We start from the raw sequence: 23610 nt of genomic DNA on the forward strand, positions 1-23610 counted from the left end.
AAGTGTTTTAACCGATGCATGAAACTATACATTTTTAGACATAAGTTGTAACGGCCACCGTTTTCTTTGTGAGTATTTATTACACGGCGTGCTGCAGGGAAAAGCCTGTTCTAACGTTTGAGTCTAAGGTTTATTTTTTAGCACCTGGCGGCTCTTTTTTAATTCTCATCCGTAAATAATCTGCTCTTTCACGTGATTCAGTTTATTTTGAAAAGTCTCAACAGGATCTTGAGCTTTATTGTGAAAGGTTTATGTGGAACATAAACAAGCGGACACGCGATGGTGTCGTTGTTGCTAACGACAACGCATAAAAACAGGCGCTTGTCCGTCCGTAGTGTGGTTATATTAAATATAAGAGAAAGAGAGAACTTTAAGAAATTAATATAGCCACTACAGTGACCATCAAAACGACGAAAAAAATATTGCCGTAAACAGTTTCTTTTGCGACACCACGAAACAAACAATAGCGTAAAATGAAGGATAGACGTTTTTATATCGTCATATCGAACAGCCCTACTGAGCAGACTTATTTAGTCTACTTACTGCAATAGAAAGGTGAAAAAACTGTTGTAAACAGAGAACACGGCATGTAGAGCAGCAAGAGAGATACTCGGTGGTGCTGAAGGACAGCCGTGCTGTGACAAACGTTTTAGCTCTGATTGCAATCTGTGCTGAAACCTTTTTATGTCACAGGTGAAAGCTCTTGAAACCGTGATGCTTACAAGTGAAATATCAGAAACCCACAGCAAATGAAAAACATCACGATATTCTGAGCTACTTCAGAGATACAGTGGGTGTTGTCCTACTTTCCAACTGAATTTACAAAAATACTTTATTGGTACAAGTGTTGGTTTATGGTAATGTCAGTAAGACACCTGCTCCCACCCACTGTGCCGTATTTCTAGGTACCAGCCTGAACATCAAAGATGGTTACAGTGCAGCAAAACCAAAGAGGGTTCCCATCAACCAAAAAATGGTCGAATGCATGAGCAGTTTTTTTTACTGTTTTTTAGATGCCTCTAAATTCTCATATAGAAATGATTTCTTTTCCCTGCACAAGTAACCTTCTTTAGTACAGATTTAAGGATACCATCAAGATAGAGCACAAAGGAAGTTTATAAATATTCATTGTGCTTTTTCTAAAGTGAATTAAAATCTTTGTATCCTCATCCAGTGGCTAATCATCTCACACCACCAAGAATGTGAAAAACAAAACTCTTTGTCCCCGTCACACTCCCAATCTGCCTAACCTGCGTTCTGTATGGAAACCAGGGTAAGCTTCTTGAGCTCAGCAGAGCAGCGAAAACAAATCTGAGTGCAGAAGCTCGTGGCCTTGAGGAATGACCTTCACAGAGAGGAGGTTATTGCTGCTGTGGTCAAAGCCCCTCGCTCATAGCTGCAAATTTGAAATGTAATTCCTGCTACTATCCAAAGTGCAGAAGCACATTTCTGTCATAACATTATTCACTCGAGTGAAGTGCAAATGTAAATCTTATATGTAACTACGGTGACGGCCTGCACCAGCCATCACGGGGCCTGAAATTCATATTTCCAAACCGAGAGGAGTATTTGGCCTTAAATGCTTCCCACAAAAGGGATTTATACACTTTGAGGGTGTTCCAGCACCCTATAAGGGAATAAGGCGGGCAACTTGGGCAAGACGAAGCATGGTTCTACCATCTCCTCTCACTGATCTGTCAGTTATTTTCTATATGATGACATAATCATTGAGTTAATCTTATTAAGAGAAATAACATATTTCTTCAAAAATATTACTTTAAGGACAAGTTTATGAAGTATTTTAACTCAGTCATTTTAAGTTGTCCTAAAATATGACAGAATAACAAAAATTGATACAAACGTTGTAAAATGGGAAACCTTTGCTGACACAATGGCAGCAATATTTTGTCTTAAGAAAGCAACTTAAGGGGCTTTAGTGTAGAACCTTCTTGTGTACTACAAAGCAGCCACTGTAGACTTCAAGGGTCGGGTTAAACATTTACAATTAGGTAAAAACACCTATTAAACAAAGCATAAGAAAAAAAGAGAACAACTGTGATTTTTATTTTCCTAGAAGAATCTCGATGTGGGGGAGGAGTCAGATGGCTCAAATCACAAACCTCAAACACCAGCTGGTTGATGGAAGAGCCAATTTCTCAGCCGACTCAAAATGTTAGCTGTCTGCCAGATTATGATTTCTAATTAAAAAAGGTTTTAAAAAAAGAATAAAAACACAAGGATTGCAGCTGATCAGGGAGACCAGAATGAGTCTAACTTTCAGTGAGCTGATGAGAATAATTTCTGCCTCTTTACCTTTAACGAGAGCCGACAAGATGTTTGTTTGAATAAATTATTAGCTCAGCCTTTTCACATCCAAAGAGCAGTGAGAAGGCCTTTTCTGCAACTAACCCGTCACACGATTAATCTTTGCAGCATCAGGTCAAAGTGCTAATAATCCAAACGCTGACGCCCACAAACAAATTACAACCAAATGTGAAAGAACAAGTTTGATGCAGATGGCGGTGTAAACATAACAATAAAAAAGCCTCACGGGTCTTGACATCAGTCGTCTCTTTATGGCTTTCAAAGAAGGAAAGAGCTTGAGATGAAAGGCTTCCTGCAGGTTCTTGGAATGTCTTTCATTGTTTTTCCAAATGGTGACTAAAACAGAGCATTATCCAGCACATCATGCTGGAGCTTTTACGACCGTAGAAAAAAAAAGGAGGACTGCAGAGTCTTGACCATAAACCTCATCCTCGTAAGTGCTGTTGGTCTTAAAAAACCAGTTTCATTCTAACAAGACCCAATAACAAGTCAAATCATGTGTTAACCCTACAAATTATGGTTAAGTATTTTGGAGAGTTCCGTTTGGGTGTGGGAGGTTGTGTGTGGGAATTTTCTAATCCACTGTGAGCGTTTGTGTGAAGTGAAATGCATTTGTGTGGGCGCAGGCTTGTTTTCGGGGTCTACTCTTCAGTGTGCATAGCTGCACGGGTGGGTCAGTTGAGGAAGATTAGTTTGCACACTGGGAAGATTAGATGCTCGATGATTCAGAAAGTGATCTGGGAAGCAGGAGGGTGAGCAAACGTGATGATAGATTCTCTCTCTTTTCTTTCTGTCTGTGTTTTCCTTTGTCAGCATGGTTAGATCGATGGACATGAACAGCTGGTGTTAACATTACAGGACATGAAAAGAAAGGAAAGAGGAGGAGAACTCTAAGGAAGTCACCCGGGACATGGCACGGAAATGGACTCTGTGAAAGGTGTACACTGTTTGTTCTCAGGAGTGGCCTTCCACTTATGTCTACACTTAAGAGTCCTCAGTCCAGCGCCATGCTTTTTGGACTAGAGTAGCTCTGCACAATTCACAATTCAAAATGATCCCAATTTAATTAAACTGGGCCCCTCAGTTAATACTGTATCAGGAATAGACACACACTCACCAGACACTTCCTTAGGTACACCTGCTGATAAAAAAAAAAATCTATTCAGCCAATCACATGGCAGCAATTCAGTTCATTTAGACACATAGTCATTTTCAAAAGTCATTGTCCCGTTGGAGTTCAAACCGGGCATCACAATAATGAGGAAAGATGATTGGTCGTTAATGCCAGATGGCATCCGAGTATTTTAGAAGCTGCTGATCTACTGGGATTTTCCCACACAACCATCTCTAGGGTTTTTGGACATTTATAGAAAATGTCCAAAAAAAGAGAAAATATCCAGTGAGCAGCAGTTCTCTGGGTGAAAATGCCTCGCTGATGCCAGAGGCCAGAGGAGAATGCCCAAACTGCTTCAAGCTGGCAGAAACTCAAATAACCACTTGTTACAACCAGGGCATGAAGAAGAGCATCTCTGAACACAAAACACACATTAAATGTTGAAGCAAAACCACTCCGGTCAGCTAAGAACAGGAAACTGAGGCTACAGTTCACACATTTCAGTTTCTATGGTTGGGTCAGAATTTGGCACAAACAACATGATAGCGCTTTTCTACTCTCTCGGAGTACTCAAAGCACTCTATACAACATGCCACATTCACCCAATCACACCCATTCACACAAGCACTTTCTTCTAAGCTTTTTACTGCTTCCTAACTAACATTCATAGACATTAATACTCCGATGTATGTATTGGAGAGCAACTTGGGGTTAGTATCTTGCCCAAAAATACTTGGCATGCAGACTGGAGGAACCAGGGATTGAACCTCTAACCTTCCAATCAGTAGACTTGCTCTACCTCATGACCTACAGCCACCCAACATCAACAATTCAGGCTGCAGGTGGTGGCGTAGTACACTTTGGGCTCCTTAATACCAACTAAGCATCATTTAAATGCCAAACCCATCTTCTCATGGCTGCTTCCAGCAGGATGCCTCACCATTTCACGAAGCCAAAATCAAATTCAAAATGGTCCACCTTTCTGGCACCTTACTAAATCAATTCCATGAAGAATTAAGGCAGCTGTGAAGACAAAAGAGTCCAACCTGCTACTAGACAGGTGGACCTAATAACCTGTCTGGTGAGTGTTATTAAAAATAAACAAAAAAAACCCCCACAAGTCAAATTGTAGATGCATTCTGAATACTTTATCTTATTAACTGTTATCTAAAGGTGAGATAAGCTTAATGGTTCAATACAAACATGTACATTAACTGGCACATCTCTACTCGCTGCTTTCTCAGAACATGCACGACTGACCACATGTAAAACAGAACATTGAAGGCTTTGAAATGTTATGAGTAACGAAGAGTCTTGCTCAAAAGTAGTAAATTTTTTACAGAGTGGAGAGATGTTCCAGAGGACCGCTGGTTATTGTCCAAACTGACTGGATGATGCTTCGAGACAAAATCTCAAAATCTGCCTGCGCTTGGCAAATGCCAAGCGTTAATTTTCCGTGCTGCTCACACTCTCCTTCAGTGGTGTGACTTGGATTTAAGAAATAGGGCTACAACACCTCCTACAATGTAAAATTTTAATTCTTACAGTTAATGTAAAGATTTTTTATGTTCACAATTAGCTCATCATCAGTCCATTTCTCTATCTATTAAACTTATTTCTAATCAAACAGATTTTTTCTGGTCATAAAATAAACCCCCAAAGAGTACATGAGAGTTATTTCCATCCAGAGAAACTATAATCCAAGACGACCTTGTGTCTGGGAAATTCACGGCTGATGCAATGCTACAGAAAATTAGTGTAGTGTGAATTACATCACCTACAGCTCAGCTGGGTGTACACACAGAGATAAGACGGCATTATCAATAGCAGTCAAAGTGGGAATTCCTAACACGTGCTGCTGAGTGGTAGTTTCAGCAATAAAACTGAAATAAAATTACTGTTTGTATGGCTGGGAGTGGTTTAAATGTATTTTAATTTCAATGTTATTCTGAGGCTAAAGAAATACAGGACCTCACAGGACCATAGGATCATTTCTGTTGGGATTAGACATGCCTGCAGCTCGGCCTGCTTGAAAGTGATTTACACCGAGCCAGTGTGTCGATGCACACAGGAAGTCCCAATTCCCTGCTCTCTCACAGACAGGCACACACTTATCGTGTTCAGGGGTCCCTGGAGGTGCTCTCCAGTGTGCGTCTGTGTGTGGTCCAGTATTTACACCATGATGGATGAACACATAGTGTCAGGCTAGGATCACATGAGCCCCATGACGCTGCTCGACAGGGAGAAGATAAAAAACAGTGGGCACAGTAAGGCAGACAGCGAGTCTGTCCAGCTCAGAGGAAACTGGAGACAAAGGGTGGCAAGTTCAGTTAACCTCCAGGTTTAACTTCTAATAATGAAGCTAAAACACACTTTAACAGAAACTCAACACACTATAACTTTATACTGCACACACTACAAAACTCTTTGTACAGATATATTGGGCAAATCCATGGACAGCTCCTCTGTTTCATTTTTAGTTTTGGTGGTCTCTTTCCTATGAATTTAACTCAATAAGTTGTAATTTGTCCAAATTATACATGTTCTTTCTGTATATTAGTTCTGCTTCTCAAAAGACAGGGCAGTTACCCAAAAATGATCGTCTTTTGTTGTGGTCCAGTCAACTGGTGTCTAAAAGCTCATATTTTACACCTAGACCAAAAAGTTTGCATGTGGTTGTGTGCCCAGATCAAATAATATGATGTTATTCCCACAAGCTAAATTATTTTAAGTCTTTTGACTCATTTTAGTTCATCTGGTTTAAACTGAAATGTTGAATTGATCCTGCCTGGTTGGGAAATTTATCAGTGAACCTCGACTTTGCAGTCCAACGTTGAAAGAGAGACAAATTTAAAGAAATTCAAAACAAAAGAGAAAAAAAATCCAGGATCTAGGTTTTACTGCAGGGTAATTGTGAATTCCTCCTCAAGCTTGCAAGTCTACTCGTCATCTCATCATGAGGATAATTTAATCACTACCCAATCAATAGAATCCCATCAGCTATCACCTAATGTATCAGACCAGTGTTTCCTGCTTTTCAATATTGCCAGTGTATATCTGGATAATTAATAAGTAGGCCACGACTTCCTGTTCTTTATAGCCCAAATACAAATGCTCATTAATTTTGTAAAAAGGCCATTTATCATCTACTGACAGCAGATGGTTTTGAGACTGTATTTTGGCCACTGTATCCCTCTTTTAATTTACATATGCACTGTTTACATGCATGCAACAAAAGCCCACCCAGGTGTCATCCATAAATACCAATTGGAAGACGAACAAAAACCAAAAAAGCTCCCGGTACCAAAAACTGAATATTCATATTCATATATCAGTTTATTGTAACTGACTGCTGCAAAATATATGACTTCACTGGATCTCATTTGGTTTTGTTTGTCTTAATCATGAAAGATGAGCAGAATTGTGATTTACACAAGAAGGGAGACTCAGCCAAAGACCATTAAAGTAAATGTGAATAAGCAGCAGACATACACGACTAGCTCAGGATGGTGCACATATGCTCTCTAGTATGGCAAATAAAAAAATAATTAGCTTCAGCCCATCTGTCATTTTGTATGTGAGGTAGAGTTAAATTTCCTCCCTTTTTATGGAAACATATTAGAAGACATCCATTTTCTGTGGTGTTTGGGCTTTCTGGAGTAACCATTAGCTTATACCAGAGACCTTATAAACTTCTACACAAAGCAGACCAATTTCCCATGTGGTGTTACTCAAACAGTGAGTCTACATAGACACTGTAGTGGCTAATATTAAGCCACGTCGAGCTACTTTTAAGAGGATCTTCCATAGCTGTGACGATGGCGGAAAAAATGAGTAGTTGCTAACAAGGCCGATTACAATAATCCACTTTGGGCCGGATGCCAAGCACTTGACCCGAGGAAGTGTTGCCACAACAATGCTCGCACTCATCAGCTACAAACAGCCAGGCATGAAATATGTGGAGCAGGTCAGGAAGGGGACTTGAACATTAGGGACAAGGTGAGGAATGTAAACCTGAGCTGTGTTGCTGAAAGCATATGTGAACATGGTGAAGATGGCATCAAAGGTCAAGGGGCTCTGTGTATAAAGCAAAGCTACAAGGAAACATGCAGGAGCATCCCATAAATGCTGCTGCAAGCTCAACACATCTCACACCTCTCTGGCCAATTTTAACCATGAACATGGCACATCCATTTACAAAGCATCTCATATTTCACTTCAAAAGTAAAAATGCTGCCTAGTATAAAATGGCAACACACACCCAACATTCCTAATGGGAGACTGGAGTCAAACCCCTCTGGCATCAAATTCCTGCTGAGAACTTAATTAAATAATTAAAACAAACCATTGGTTGCTCCAGAAGCCCCAATGGACTGCAGCTCCACAAAATCCAAGAGCGCCCCCACGGAAACAAGATCCGCTCAAGGTCTTATAATGTGGGACACCAGCGTTGGACTGTCTGGAGGCTAGGTATATTAGAAGACTAAGTCCACTGTGAACAGAGGTGAATCTGACTCATGGCTAATGTGTCATGGCTCATCCCAGTGTTTCCTTCTTTCCGCATCTTTACTCTCAAATAAAAGCAGCTCAGGATGAGTAATAAAGAATAGAGGTGGTTCCCATGTTTTCCTGTTTTTTTTTCTGAATAACATCCATGTGAATCAGACTTCCCAAAATCTACCTTGAGCTGTGTTAAATTAAGAATAATTAAAATAAGCCTTGATTCTCCCAAAAACTATAGCAGTAAACCCTATTTTGTCTGGCAAATGGAAGAAATGAATTTTACCTCAAGGCCTCTAATACAAGACAAGCTTCAGACAAGCAAATGCCAGACATTTGTAGAAATCTAGTAGTATTTAGTATTTAGTATTTATTTATTTATTGTCATTGTCAAGAACAATGAAATTGCGTTTGGGGCTTCCATACAACCCAAAAAAAAAAGAAGAAAATAATAAATACCCCTTAAAACCCAAGTGTACATATTTAACCCAGTGTGACTCCAATGCAATAAGACAATCCTTAGCAATAATGTTCGTAGAAATTCAGACAAAGACCTGAGAAACATGACAAAATACAACAATGCAACCCATTCAATATTATTGTACTGTGAGATATGATATCAGATATGATAGTTATCTATTTAAGAAAGAGGGGGGGGGGGGGGCAGGAGGGGGAAGAGAATAAAGATATGATGCACCAATGCAGACCAGTTCATTGCTATTAAGAAGTTGGATATGGTTATTGTCCGTGAGAGGGGGGCAGAGAGTTCAGGAGCCTCACAGCCTGTGGATACAGGCTGTTGGCCAGTCTGGATGTTCTGGCCTGTATAGACCTGTACCTTCTCCCTGAGGGCAGCAGATGGAAAAGGTGGCGCGCAGGGTGATGTTGGTCCCGCAGGATACTGTGCACCCTCCTCAGACAGCGAGTGGGGAAGATATTACTGATCTCTGGCAGACTTGTTCCAATAATTCTGCCAGCTTCTTTCACCACCCGCTGGAGTGCTTGCTGATCGGCCTTGGTGCAGCTGGGGAACCACACTAGAAATCCATACGTCAGAACGCTGCTGATGGCACAGTTGTAGAAGTTCAACATCAGAGATCTGGGAATGTGTGCGCTCCGCAGTCTCCTCAGGTAGTAGAGGCGCTGTTGGGCCTTCCGTACAACTGAGGTGATATGGTTGCCCCAGGACAGGTCCTCGGTCACAGTTACCCCCAAGAATTTAAAACTGCTCACCCTCTCATACTACATAATGTGGCTATGTTTGACATCACAAGCTACTATTCAGGTTTTCCTGTGGTGCTATCAATTCATCAGTTTATGAGGGCACTGGGTTTTCCACTAGCAAATACCTAGAAACCTTTAGATCTTCATGTTACAATCATCTAGCAAATATTCACACCTTGAAACACCCCATATGGAAAAGAAATAGAAAAAACCTAAAAAGACTTGCATAAGATGTGGCCTACTTCATATAGTGAATCATATAAGGCTTATATAATTTACTCATGAAAGTGGCCACTTTCTCATTACTTTCATATATTGTTTTAGGAAGTATCCAAAACATACAAGTTTCATTTATATAATTTTTCAAGGGATCTTATATCTGTTTTAACTCTTTTATGCTTTTCATACAAGTTTCACACAAGACAGATACAAACTTTATTAGATTTATATATATCTTTTCCATATGGGGCCGAACACAAATTCATTTTTGCTACAAAATATAAAAAAAGCCGGGCAGGCTTGCATGTTAATATGTTGAGAAAAAACGTCATATGGTTACTGTCACAGTTTGCCCCTGTGCTGCTTTGTCCACTGTGGAACTAAGGTATCTTTTTTCAGTTTTCAGGGAAGGTCTACTGTCTGGTTTTCCCGTGAGCTGCACCGGGAGGAGGATAACTGATGACAGAAGGCAGGGGTAGAAATAGGAGGGCTGGTGTTCGAGTTACAGTCTCATTAAAGATTCAGAGGGAAGAACACAGACTATACACACAGACGACAAACAGCCTCGTAGGTGGACGTGTAACAAGACACAAACCTACGCAAGGTCTTAGACATGCAAAAATGACACGATCACAGAGGCAGACATATAATGTAGGATGATTGCATGTGCGGTACATGCAATCAGACACTGACGCATGTGTACAACAAGGATGTTCTGTACTCACATCTTAATACAAGCAGGCCATAAAAACATGGAATCAAGCATAAGCATGCAGTCATAATCACAGTTACAGAACAGGATATTACACTGAAGTACATTATTTCCTGGATACTCATCACGGTAATAAACTTAAACCTTTACTACAAAATGTAATCATGGATATAAAATTTTGACACCTGTGTGTTTGTGCAGTATGTTTTTTCTTCATTATCTTCATGGTCATCAGAATCTCTTGTGTTTGGTGACACATGATGTCCTCATGTTTCATATCCTTCAGATGTTTACTTTTTCTAAATTTTAAACCTCATGTGTCTATAATGTAAATGTTTGTACAACATCCAGGGTTTTCCCACACATACAGATTAGACTGTGCCAGAAGTTGAGCATCTTTGCTACCAAAAAGGACTGATATCGCCTTGCTCCTGGCACGCAAACAGCAAATACAGGACTTCAAAGCCAGGTCCACAGTTCCGAAAAATATGTAACTGCAAAGATACAATTCAGGGTTTTATAGTAAAAGTTTATAAAGAATGACTAAAATTCTCTGAGCAAATGGAGAATTTTCAGTTTCATAAAGAATCAGGATAAGTTGTGGAAAAACAGTATGTCTGCATAAAATAATCATAGAGGGTATGTTTGTAGACAGGTCTGAAGTTAAGAAAGATTGGGGGAGGGTATGATAGAAAGAGTATAAAAAGCCATGTTTCAGAAGGAACTGGGTTTCATGGCAAGGAATGTGTCATCATAAAGGAAGGACTTCAAAAGGATAGTGTAAAAATAGGATCCTCAAAGGATCAACCAACGGCAAACAGCTGTGAACGTCACTCTGGAATTAAAGTTCTTTTCCTCATTTTGCTGTAATAAACCAGGGATCTTTAAAGCAGAGTTGAGAAGTCTGAATAGACTAGAGGAAAACTAGGTGTTTTTCTGTTCTGTTTTGTTTTCTAATTTAACGACAACCCAAAAAAGCAGGAGGGAGTCAGCTGCTGGTGTAGAACGGTTTGCGGTAGTAAAAACATCTACCTGAACGCCAAAGACAAAAGCCAGACCTGCCTATCTGCAAAAACTGCTAAAGGCAGGCGGGGAGAAGAAGAGAACCTGTAAGCCTGCTCAGAAGGAAGACGATAGCAACACTTAGGAAAAAGCGAGACATGAGCGACGGAGCAAAAGGGAGTTTTTTGGAGGGAGACTTTGATATAGGCTGCAGGCTTAATGAGGACACAACCCAGGAGCCCCCGAGCAAGAAGCCAAGGGCTGAACTGGGAGCAAGTTATCTAGGCTCCTAAACCTACCCCAGTTTACCCCCTCTATTCTGGAACAAGGAAAGATGCCAGTGAAACGGAGGAACAACCCACAGAAGGGGCAAGAGGAAACAAAGATAAGAGTCAAGCCACATGTGTCACAAGCTGAAAAGGCAGGGCACAATAACCCAAGAACATGAATCAATGGGACAGATAAGATGAGGAAACAAAGTGAATGCTACCACAGAAGAGTAGGAAAACATCTTTAACCCTTGTATGGTGTTCGGGTCTGTGAGACCCGTGTTCAGTTTTTTTCAAAAGAAAAATTAAACAATTAATTATTTTTTCACGTGTAAATGTGTTGTGTCTTTCCACTCACTCCACTTGATTATAACTGATTTATTTATAACATTTTATATAAAAGAAAAACGAGAAGCACATTAATTCATAAATGTGATCTAACAAAGGTAAAGGGAAAAAATTAACCATGTTTGCTGTTCATATGTCTTGTAATTGGGATGAAGTAAACATCTGTTGAGTAATTTAACATAAAATTGTTTGATAGTGTTAATTTGGAAAGCCAAAACTCTAGCGGGTCCACCAGACCCATGAACACTGGCTGAGTAACAAAAATACGAACACCACACAAGGGTTAAAATGCCCAGTTACACGACAGTGGAAGCTGTCTTTAGAGATGGAGCAGGGCGTATTAAGTGTGGACTTACACAAGTGTACGCTAAGGATATGCCAGATACCCACCCATCTGTTTATGGTGACAGGGACTTGTGGATGTCCACCCTTCAAAAACTGAACCAGTGTATCGGCAAGCTATAAGGAATGCTCCTTACATGGATGAAATGATGATTCTTGATCAATCAATGGGAAGCTCATCTTAGGAAGTTACTTGACCCCAGCAACAGTTACTGGCAGACGAATACAGCCTTACACAGGAAGTGGAAGGCGAGGAGAATATCCACCTTTTCACTCCCTAAGTGCAACCAGTGATTGCAAAGAGGGAGTGTCAAAATGGGCTGACGTCCCCAAGCCCCTGCCACTTATAAACCACAAACAAGCGGTTTAGTATGGAGCCATAATATGAATATTACGACTCAGAGTTCTGAAATCCATTAAACTGATGATGACTTTGTTTAAATTCAATAATCTATAGTAACAGTTTATAATGAAGGTAATGATTCATTGAGAAAATAAGAACGTGCAATTTCACAGTAAATAAGGATAAGCTGTATAAAACAGGAAATGTGCTTGAAATAATCATGAAGGCCAAGCTGAGACATGTCTGCAGTTAAGAGCGGAAAGATATGATAGAAAGTACGTGAGTAAACTGGAGTACAGAACTGGGAAAATCAGAGGATCGACCAATGCCAGCTCTGAATGGATTGCTGGAATTGAAGTTCTTTAGCTGATTTTGCCAAAATGGCCCAAAGACTTTAAAGGAGTGAGGCTGTATTGGCCATGCAACGTTTATATCACTCTCTCCAAATGTAGTATTAGATATCCAGTCTCAGTTCTCTTGATTAAATTTTATTATGATGTGCCTGTGATTTCTTTCTTTGGCACTTAAACTTGCCTTTTGTTTAAGCCAGTAAGCCAGCTGATCCCACTTTGAGTAATACTCTCAGAACACAAACTCTGGCCTTTTAAATGGATACCTGGTCCAGACTTCCTGTATAGGGACACCTGAGATATTACAGGTACGCGTGGTTGTAAAGAAATTATTAAATATTTTTCGTTTTTTTCATTCAAGTATTTTGTGACAAAAAATAAATGAGACATGCATTCAGTCGCATTTCCTGATCAACTCCGTCTTCCTGTCCTGCAGTTGTAAAAGCAGCCCTAAGCAGCCATGGAGAGCGTTACACATTTCCAGAGCCAGTCGATCCCAGAGCAGAACAAGGACTACTACTGCCATATTCAACACAGTGAAGCCTGAGTACATTCGACCGCCAGAGAAAAGACACACTAGAAAAGCAGCTGAATGATATCCAGGACAAACCTGGCCAGGCGGGAAAGAAAGCATGAGACAGGAAGGAACAAGGATAAATGATTAGCTTAACCTACAAGTTATGACCATGGTGATATCCACAATGTAATATGGCGTTATTTTCAAGGACAGTGGGGAAAAATGCTAAAATGAGTCACTAAATATACGGAAACACAGATTTTCAATGCATTTCCTTATTTTTATACTAGCCTAAAAAAAATAACATAAAAGAACCAAACTCATTGACCTGAGTTGTTTTTTTCTCCCCACAAGAAGTTAAGTCCTCACAGGGTGTTTATAGACTCCACATCATCAGCACCAAATGCTTATATAGTCATGTCATGTTTTGATTGCATGAGGCATCCAATGTGACCTTCTTAAATGCACACAACAGCAGAAAACAGTGTGTGTGTGATTTGTGAGCTCAAAATGATTCATCTGCATCCAGTTCAGTGTTATTGAGGTCAGCATGTGTCACTCTTATCTAGAAAAACAATACTGAATAGAAGAGAATAGAAAAAAATAGCCCTTATTGTCATTGTACATGTTCAATGAAACTGTGGGTGCTTCATGCTAACTGTGCAGGAATAAAATAAGGATGGAGGACGGTGCTTGCCTACCAACTATACAGTGACTACATTAATGTTTATAGCAACTAGAAAGATGGAAACATTTAAGTTAAATAATTTTACTGTATTTAAAGGTAAATTAGTAGTTTGAAACAGATGTTATAAAGGTATATAGCATCAATCATCCCGTTTCCACAGAAGCTAAAGCAGACAGCAACCATCAGGGAAAACGTTCTCATCAGTTGGTTGGTTAATGTTTCCGTTCACCATCCATTTCTTAAAGTGTTGGTGCCGGTTGGTTTTCTCTAGAAAGGGAAAGGGGAAGGGCGTGTGTAGGTCTAATTGAGCTGCACCTGGTTGAAAGGCAGCCAAATTAAATGAGCTGTCGTTTAGTCCTAATACCCCATTCAGGCTTCAGCTGTATTAGTTTGGCTACTCTTTCCAGACATTTAAAACAAAGACTTTACATTGCTCAAAAATTTAAATAGTACAACACTTTTATATATTATTTATTTAAATAGCATATCTCAGAAATCTCAGGCCAAAGCATCAACAAGTTACACACTCAACTGTTTGCGTGTCCGATGCACACGCAAGCTCATTTGAGACAGGAAGGTTAAAAAGTGAAGCAGGAAATGGTGATCAAGCACGATCAAAGGAGGGGTTGACAATTACAAGCCCATGTGTGCATATGAAAATGAGCATGCATGTGCGTGCAGCAGTATAAAGTGCCAACCGATATCACCAGCAACAGCTGTAGTCGCCTGTCCGAACTAATAGCAAAGCAGGAAACCTCTGAGATTTTATCTTAATAATCGCACAAAAGTTCTCTTTCACTTTAAAAAAAAAAATATATATATATATATACACAACCTCAACAGTACTTTCAGTTTCAGCTATAAAAAGTGAAAATTTATTGTGATGTAAACAGAAACTAAAGCTCTTGTGGCAACAGGCTGCGGTTTGAGTGTGGGGAGAGGTGTTGCTCATTATCATCAAAAAGGCATGCCAACAACACAAAGGTGAGAAACCCAGCCCATTCAGGGCATAAGAGCTGTCAAAAAGTCATGCTCTCCCATGAATCGGCCTCTTTGGTAAACGTGAAATGTAGTGGCCTTGTCTTTATGTAACAAACTGCACATCGAGTATCTACAACACCTGCATTTTTTTTTACTAAAGTGTATCAGCAAATAACCAACATTAACAGAATTTCTTCCCCCCATCAGCATTTACAAATAAGGATCCTATTCATGAATTTAGAGTAATAAAGCTGCCAAAAAAGCTTCAGTGTATTTCAGTTTCCACTCTACCCTCAGTTTTCTGACTTAGGTATTTAAAGCAAGAGAAAAGGTCTTTGTGAGGGAAAGGAATGGAGTAACAAATTGGTTAATGGTAGAAGATAAAAAGTAAGAAAAATATAGAACAAAAAAAGTATACTGTGTCCTCAACATTGTCTGAAAAAAGTAGTAAGAACTAAAAGGGAACTGGGCGAGCTCGTCCTTAACCTAAGCTCTTTCTCTTATCCTTCACCTCTCGTGCAATTTTAAAGAAAGATTTATTTCTTTTCCACTGCTCCAGTAAGATTAACGAAATAGAGCCCTGTAGCTTTTGCCTAATCTTACAAACAAACAGACAGCACTCATCACATGCACCTTGGCGTCAGCAAAGACATAAGCAGGCACTCTCTTCAGCTGCTGTACCCATATGTCTTGAATTGTTGTCTTTCACTATAAAATCTTTATTTGTGTTAAGATAATAAGACTCAAGAGACCATAAAGCAATCAGGCACAGCATTAAAACCACTGCCAGGTGAAGTGAATAACATTCATATTCTCTTTAAAATGCAATGATGTGCTGAAAAACCTTGAGCCTTAACCCACAGCGAAGCACTCCCCCATCCGGATATTACCACCTGCAACACCATAAGAACTGGACAGGACCAGGACAGGACTTAATAAACTGATCCGTAAGGCCAGCAATGTTGTGGGGATGGAGCTGGACTCCCTCAAGGTGGTGTCGGAGAGGCGGATGCTGTCCAAGATAAAGACAATGTTGGATAACACCTCCCACCCACTCCATGACATGTTGGTCAGTCACAGGAGCTCGTTCAGTGAGAGACTGAGATTACCGAAAAGCACCACTGAACGACACAGGAAATCATTCCTGCCTGTGGCCATCTCCCTGTACAACGCATCCACTTAACACACTGTTTGCTGCTACAACTACACATGTTTCTTTTCCAAATATTTATTTATAAGTGACTTATGTATGTATGTATGTATGTATGTATGTATATATATGTATATATTGTACTATTCTTAGTTAGCGTATTGTCTGTCTTGTCTTAATGTTGGTTTAAAATGGAGCACTGTAACAAAAAATAATTTCCCCCAGGGATCAATAAAGTATTCTGATTCTGATTCTGATTCTGACCAACTTGAGGAAGACAATAAAGACTATATAGTCTTATCTGGGCCTTTAAATTCCCAGATTCCAAATCCGACTAAGCAACAATAGGACGGCTACTACCGAATAAAGGCTCCACTCCCAACACCCCCGTGTTAGACACAGCAGGAAACATTCAGAGATCCTGTGTCCATGACCCGATGGATAAGTTGCTTTGGTGGTACAAGAAGAACGTGCACAAAGTAGGCAGGTGGTTTTTATGTTCTGGCAAATCAGTTTCATGTTGGGTTTCACTTGCCCAAAATGCAATCCACAAAAGCAGCATTCTCCCAAATCTTTTCAAAGGATACTCGGTTATTTTAACCCGGTGCATTAGCTGCATATGTGGCATTTGTGGCTCTACCTTGGTTCTATCTCAGGAAAATGAGGACTCAAAAAGCAAGCACATATTATGGCAGCTGCTCACATAAATATGATTTATACAAATGCTTGTCTGAATCTGAAATGAACCACTTGCAATGAGTGGAAGGAATGATCCATTTGTTTCTTAGGTTTAACTTGTTTAATGTCCTTTGTTTTTTAAAATGAGTCACATACTGAGCATGTATCCTCACAGCTCCTTAACAGATCAGCCTACCAACAAATGACTGCCTTGCAAGCAAACGCACAAGAACCTAACCGTGACTCTGGCAAAAAAGGAAAGCGCCCTAAGCGCAGGCTCTTTAAAGCAACACTATGGAAAATGGCTGGTGGTTTAACGCTCCCCTTCCTCTTTTACTCCCTACCTTGCAGAAACAAGGCCATAGAATCGTGCCCACTGTCTGACCCACTTTCCATGACAGACGTAATCTCCCTGCACAAACTTCAGCCTGTTTACCAGCCCAGGGGAGTGTAAGCTGGACCGGGCGGAATGTGCCAAGCTCCTCACACAGCGGGAGGAAAGCTGCCGCTCAGCTGTACCGACGATTACACCCGCTGAGCTCATCGGCCCTCTCTGATAAAACTACACACCACAGGCACGTGCACACTTAAAGAACGCTGCAAACACAAAAAATCTCCTCTCAGCACGAGCACACTGTATCATTAAGGTTTAAAAGGGTGCCAGCACACAGATGTTTGGCAAGTGGCTGAGTGGTTGGTTTGAAACTCAAATATAATCACTCAATGCAAGGATCCTGTCATGATTGGCAGCTTTAATTTGTCTGAGTGAATGTGCAATAAAAAGGCTTCTATACAGTTCACATAAACGCATTCATTCAATTTGTCCACTTATCTTCGACAGTCTACTTATCAGGCTGTCTTGACAAAGTAATACAACAATGTAGCGCTATGTTGTGCTGCTATGTTTTAAAAATGTACTGTAACAAATCTCCTGCAGCAGTATTTTTCAGATTAAGTGCAAAACACACCCAGAAAAAATATGGAAGATATGTAGAATTTTCCTTTTAATTGTGAAAGACTATCATTGATCTTCGCACTAAAGACGTTTTGTCAAAACTATTTCTGAACATTTGCTTCGTAATGACAACATTTCATCATGCAAACAGGCTTCGGGAATCCAAAATCCCTCACAGAAACAAAAATGCGTTACCAAAACTGCCATAAAGTCAACTGCTCATACTTCTTCTTCAAATATTGAAAGCCACTTTTAAAAGGCCGATAGGGGGTAAGCACATTAGTAATTCTGTTGGTGTTTAGCACAGTTTCATGGTGCTACTGAAGCTGTTCATCTACAAAATCATGCTAAATATTTAATTGAAATTAAAAAACGTAAACATTTTAGATGAAAAGGGTTCATTCCTTTTTTTTCCAGTCCAGACCGAGGCGAGACTGTGAGGCCTCCCTGTGTCCCCACAGACTGGGTAACTAAGGATACAGGCAGCACTGAACCTCCATTAAGACATCAGAGCTGCACTCCCGTCTGACACCGACAGCTCCGATTTCCTTCCTGAAATTGAGACTCTAAAGCATGCTGAGAACATGAACACACACTCGGGCCTGTAGCCAACACACCCTATGTAAATGTGCAAACGTGTATATGCAATACTTGCACTCTCCCCTCTGTTACACAACAAATCCTGGCCCAGTAGAAGCTGAAGGTTCCACAATTTATAGCAGTGATGAATTGCAGGATTCTTATGCAGGTCTGCACTGTGACGCAGGATTAGGGATTAGTGAGATAAGAAATCAGATTTAACTCTGGATTTTCAGCGTTGCAAAGCAGTTCGCTCCTTTTCCTCTGTTATGTTCAGGGGATCGATAAGTATAAAATCACCACCTACTGACCAATCAATGCTCTTGGAAACAGAATTCCCATTCGTTGGAGATCACCCTTGTGGTCAACACCGGTGCCCCTCAGGGGTGTGTTCTGAGCCCTCTGCTATACACTCTCTTCACCCATGACTGTATTTCCTCCTGCGCGTCCAATCTCATTGTTAAGTTTGCAGATGACACTACAGTGCTCGGACTTATATCCAACAATGATGAGACAAACTATAGGACAGAGGTGCAACAACTAGAGTCATGGTGCCACGACAATAACTTGGTCTTAAACACCAAAAAGACCAAGGAGCTCATTGTAGATTTCCGGAAGAGGGGTCATAACAACCATCTGCCTCTCTTCATTGGCAGTGAGGCGGTGGAGAGGGTGAGCAGTTTTAAATTCTTGGGGGTAACTGTGACCGAGGACCTGTCCTGGGGCAACCATATCACCTCAGTTGTACGGAAGGCCCAACAGCGCCTCTACTACCTGAGGAGACTGCGGAGCGCACACATTCCCAGATCTCTGATGTTGAACTTCTACAACTGTGCCATCAGCAGCGTTCTGACGTATGGATTTCTAGTGTGGTTCCCCAGCTGCACCAAGGCCGATCAGCAAGCACTCCAGCGGGTGGTGAAAGAAGCTGGCAGAATTATTGGAACAAGTCTGCCAGAGATCAGTAATATCTTCCCCACTCGCTGTCTGAGGAGGGTGCACAGTATCCTGCGGGACCAACATCACCCTGCGCGCCACCTTTTCCATCTGCTGCCCTCAGGGAGAAGGTACAGGTCTATACAGGCCAGAACATCCAGACTGGCCAACAGCCTGTATCCACAGGCTGTGAGGCTCCTGAACTCTCTGCCCCCCTCTCACGGACAATAACCATATCCAACTTCTTAATAGCAATGAACTGGTCTGCATTGGTGCATCATATCCACTACTAAATCTCCATTTGCACTATTTGCCTATTTGCACTACTCTGCCTGGTTTACACTCAATGCCACTTACCCATTATATTGTATATTATATAGCTTTCTTGTTATATGTAAAATTGTATTTATTTAAATTTTTACTTTTTAATTATTTTACTTGCATTTTTAATCACTTTTATATTTAAATATATTTAAATGTTCATTTGCTATTTATCTAGGGATTGAGAGTAACGCAATTTCTATTCTCCGTATGTCCTGTACATGTGGCAAAATCGACAAATAAAGTTGACTTTGACTTTGATATCTTTATTCTCTTCCCCCTCCTGCCCCCCCCCCCCTCTTTCTTAAATAGATAACTATCATATCTGATATCATATCTCACAGTACAATAATATTGAATGGGTTGCATTGTTGTATTTTGTCATGTTTCTCAGGTCTTTGTCTGAATTTCTACGAACATTATTGCTAAGGATTGTCTTATTGCATTGGAGTCACACTGGGTTAAATATGTACACTTGGGTTTTAAGGGGTATTTATTATTTTCTTCTTTTTTTTGGGTTGTATGGAAGCCCCAAACGCAATTTCATTGTTCTTGACAATGACAATAAATAAATAAATACTAATACTAAATACTCTGGCTTTGGTGCATGGATAGTTAAAAAGTCTTTAGTTCTATAAGTCATCAACAAATGACAGCAATTCTCAGCTGAGAGAACTTTAATTCTTGTTTCTTTTAATTCCATATATAATGTAATAATAATATATTTATATAATAAAGTTTACTAAAGATTTACAAATGATATTCACCAATATGAACCTTTTTTTTTTAGTTTGTTCTTGTCTTGTCCCCCTACTGTCAGGTCACAGTTGAAAAAGCAAACATTACGCTAACATAAATTCAGTGGAGGACAAAATCTTAATTGTAGTCAGACTTTATTTGGCAATGACATTGAAAGCATATAAACTTACACGACTAACAGTCGACACTGTTCTTTAACAGCTTAATGCCTGCAGTAACTGTTCTGCTTTCAAATTCCTAATACTTGTTGAATATTTGTCATTCATCAGTGTTTCTACACACTTTATTGTGAACATGTCGAAAAACCTGTGCTGCTCTGCTTGGTCGGTTATCAGCATTGCTACAATATGAAGACATATTCTGAGAACTGTTTAAATCTTCTTCATAATACAGGGTCTGATTCTAGACACCAGATCTAGACGTGTTTGGTCACTGATACAAACCCATATTTCCCAATAACACTGTGCACAACTTATATGTTTGCAGAAAACTGATTGCAACAGAGCACGTTATATACGCAACACTTTTCGCACCATGCATCTGTAGCTAGAACTCTTTGAAAGCCTACTTTCCTGCTTTCTTTTTAAGCTTAAATTAAATAAAAATGTGATAGAACTATACAGTTTATAATTATTTGAATTTCCTATTCTGAAACAAATTTTAAAAAGCTGTGGGGTTGGTTCAGTGACAAAATTAAATGCACTGGCTGCTACAACTTGCCAACATTTCCTCATTAGAGTTCACAATAAAAGGCAGACAATGGAAGTAAGATCAGGGGCAGATGGTGTTAATGCACGTCCCTCTTCTCTGTGACATTTCCAGAAAGGGGAAGGGAAGTGGTGAGATCTACACCAGCTACCCAAACCAGACAGAAAGGAAAAAGAAAAAGAGATGAGGAGAAGGGGGGGGGGGGGACAGAGAGGTGAAATGAGATGGGAGACAGAGAAGGAGAGGAGGGGGGAAGTCATTAACTCGCAATCAAGCTCTGGGAATGGCAAAAGAGTCCGTGCATTTGCTTAAGCAATGTACCCTTTCTCACTCACCCCTCCCTGTGACAGGTCAGCACCCAGGATGGATGGGATGTAAACTAATACCTGCATCTCTGAAGCCTGCATTGCACACAAAGATACAGTCAGCCAATGCCAAGCAGAGAGCTGTATCTTAGCGAAGCTGCCTCTGATTTCCACTTAGATAAACACACAGTCAAAACAGGTGCATATGTGTGTGCGTCTGAGAGACAAAGATCAGCGCTCTGCAGCTGCAGCACTCCCTGTCATGACTTTACTCGCAGAGTAAGTGAGTGAGTGAGTGGACATTACCAAATGAGGTAAAGTAGCGTTAAATGAAGGAGCAGTTCATTCCCGGAGCCGTTTGCAGAACAAAGACAGTTATTAGCGGGCAGCAGGATGGCTATTGTCGCACTACACCCGCTGTTTTAATTATCAAGCAAAGTCAGGTGGCCTGCGAACTCACTGCGATATAAATGATGAGGTCCTCTTATTGTCCCGAGCCTGCGGTCGGTCTCAGCTGCTTAGCCTTCCAACCAACTTGCAGAGGCTAAGGAGCTAGCTATCGTCCCACCGGCTCAGAAGGAAAAAAACAAAAACATGGAAAAAACGGCAGAAGATTTCGTCCTAATTTCTCCGCGTCTTAGCTGCTTAAAAAAATAAAATAATAATAAAAAAAATAATAAAGCGTATCACGTAGGAAAAATAAATAAAATGGAAGCAGATTAGGGTTTTTTGGTATTTGCTCTCCCCTTCCAGGAGTCGTGAATTGCAGACGCTCACCGTAAGAGAAAATATCCACGGTGCTTTCTCTTTATTTTAAATGACAGCCTCTCCGCGGTGCGCTGTCCTTTGTTGTGAGCATCTCAACGTAAACACGGAGCCGACCCGTTCTGCCCGTTCTCCGCCTGCGAGCGTGCGCTGTAGGCGGGGACAGTGAGAGTGACGCCGCCGCACAGCATCCTGGGACTTGAAGTTTTACCTCCCCCAACTTGTACGAGACCTGTCAGGCTTTTCAGTTTACACAATTATTAGCGTAAGTTAAAGATATATATATATATATATATATATATATATATATATATAGCAATATTTCAGGTTTACAGATATTGGGAATGCAGATAATTTATTTCTTGTTCATTTATCCTGGGTTAATTTATCCAGTTATATGAACTGGACGGGCAACAAGGGCGATAGGGCGGCCTTTAGCTCAAGTAGCATTGCTTTTCCATTTTCTTTTTTTTTTTTTAAAAAGGAAAGAGTATTTACTTTGTTACTCACACAAAGCTGAGGTTATAAATTATGATAAGCAGCAAGACCCGTTAAATTTACACATAGGAGTAAGGTTCAGTCCTATGATTAATAAACCTATACACTAGGTCAAAGTTAAACAAAAAATAATTACAACTGAACATGGATAGCAGACTTAGAGAGAAATCTAGTCTCAGTTACTAAAGTGCAGAAACCTCTGTCTTTGATTGCAAAGCAGGAGACAAGCAGGAGAGACATTATCTCTAGTTCCTGGTGTGAAAATATGAACTCACCACACACACAGACACAACAGTTGACTGTTAGCGCACAATATCGTCACCGCATTTCCATTTGTTTTGAAATTTTTAAGTGAAACTACATCATACGGACAAGCATACTGGGCCACCAACACTTTACATGTACAGGAGCTGCTTGGTCATGTAAACTCATGCCATCAAGGTCCTGGTGCACAATTTTTGTGCTGATGTTAATGCCAGAGGAGTTTTTGAACTGTGTGAAATATGTGCCCCAGCAGCTGGCAACCCCGCTCTTTAACTTTACATTATCTTCCACTTGGTGCCTGAATTTCACGTTGCCATAATAACACATAATCGATCATGGAATATCTAGGAGGGAAGAAATTTCACCAAATTACCTGTTACAGTACCACACACGAATTCAGTGAGCTTTTTAAAATGGCCCATTCTTTCACTAATGTTTGAAAAGTTAGAATGCATGGCCAGGTGCTTGATTTTATACTGATTGCTGCAGAAGAACTAAACTACTATTAACCAAATAATTAAGTTAATCTCAAGATACAGTAGCTTATCTGCCTTGTGGGTCTTTTCATTACCAAACTAACATAATTTACCATGACCTTTAACTTTACCTTTATGGACAGGTTGGACCCCCAAGACCTGTCCATAACATTAATGCTGATATAGATACTGGCGGCTTAGACTGACAGATGTTCTGACAGGCCAGTGTTTGCTAGGCTCCCCTAATTCAAGACAGTGAACTGGACAACACCACTGTGTTTG

The 23610-nt window shown here is 40.3% G+C and overlaps 1 protein-coding gene across 2 annotated transcripts in view; it reads right to left on the reverse strand.

The window, feature by feature from the left end:
- Positions 1-22221, reverse strand: part of peli1b (pellino E3 ubiquitin protein ligase 1b) — a 53811-nt gene extending 31590 nt beyond the window's left edge. Inside the window, exon 1 of one of the 2 annotated variants that reach the window (XM_085477122.1) lies at positions 22103-22221. The gene's annotated coding sequence lies outside the window, so the exon portion shown is untranslated. Of the gene's footprint in view, positions 1-21785 lie in introns of both variants that reach the window. The other variant, XM_085477121.1, reaches the window with a different exon arrangement.
- Between the last annotated feature and the right edge of the window lie 1389 nt (positions 22222-23610).

Source organism: Copadichromis virginalis, linkage group LG13 (assembly GCF_057382275.1).
Source record: "Copadichromis virginalis isolate Kocher_CV1m ecotype Utaka linkage group LG13, C_Virginalis_male_GT1.1, whole genome shotgun sequence".
NCBI classification, from domain to species: Eukaryota; Metazoa; Chordata; class Actinopteri; order Cichliformes; family Cichlidae; genus Copadichromis; species Copadichromis virginalis.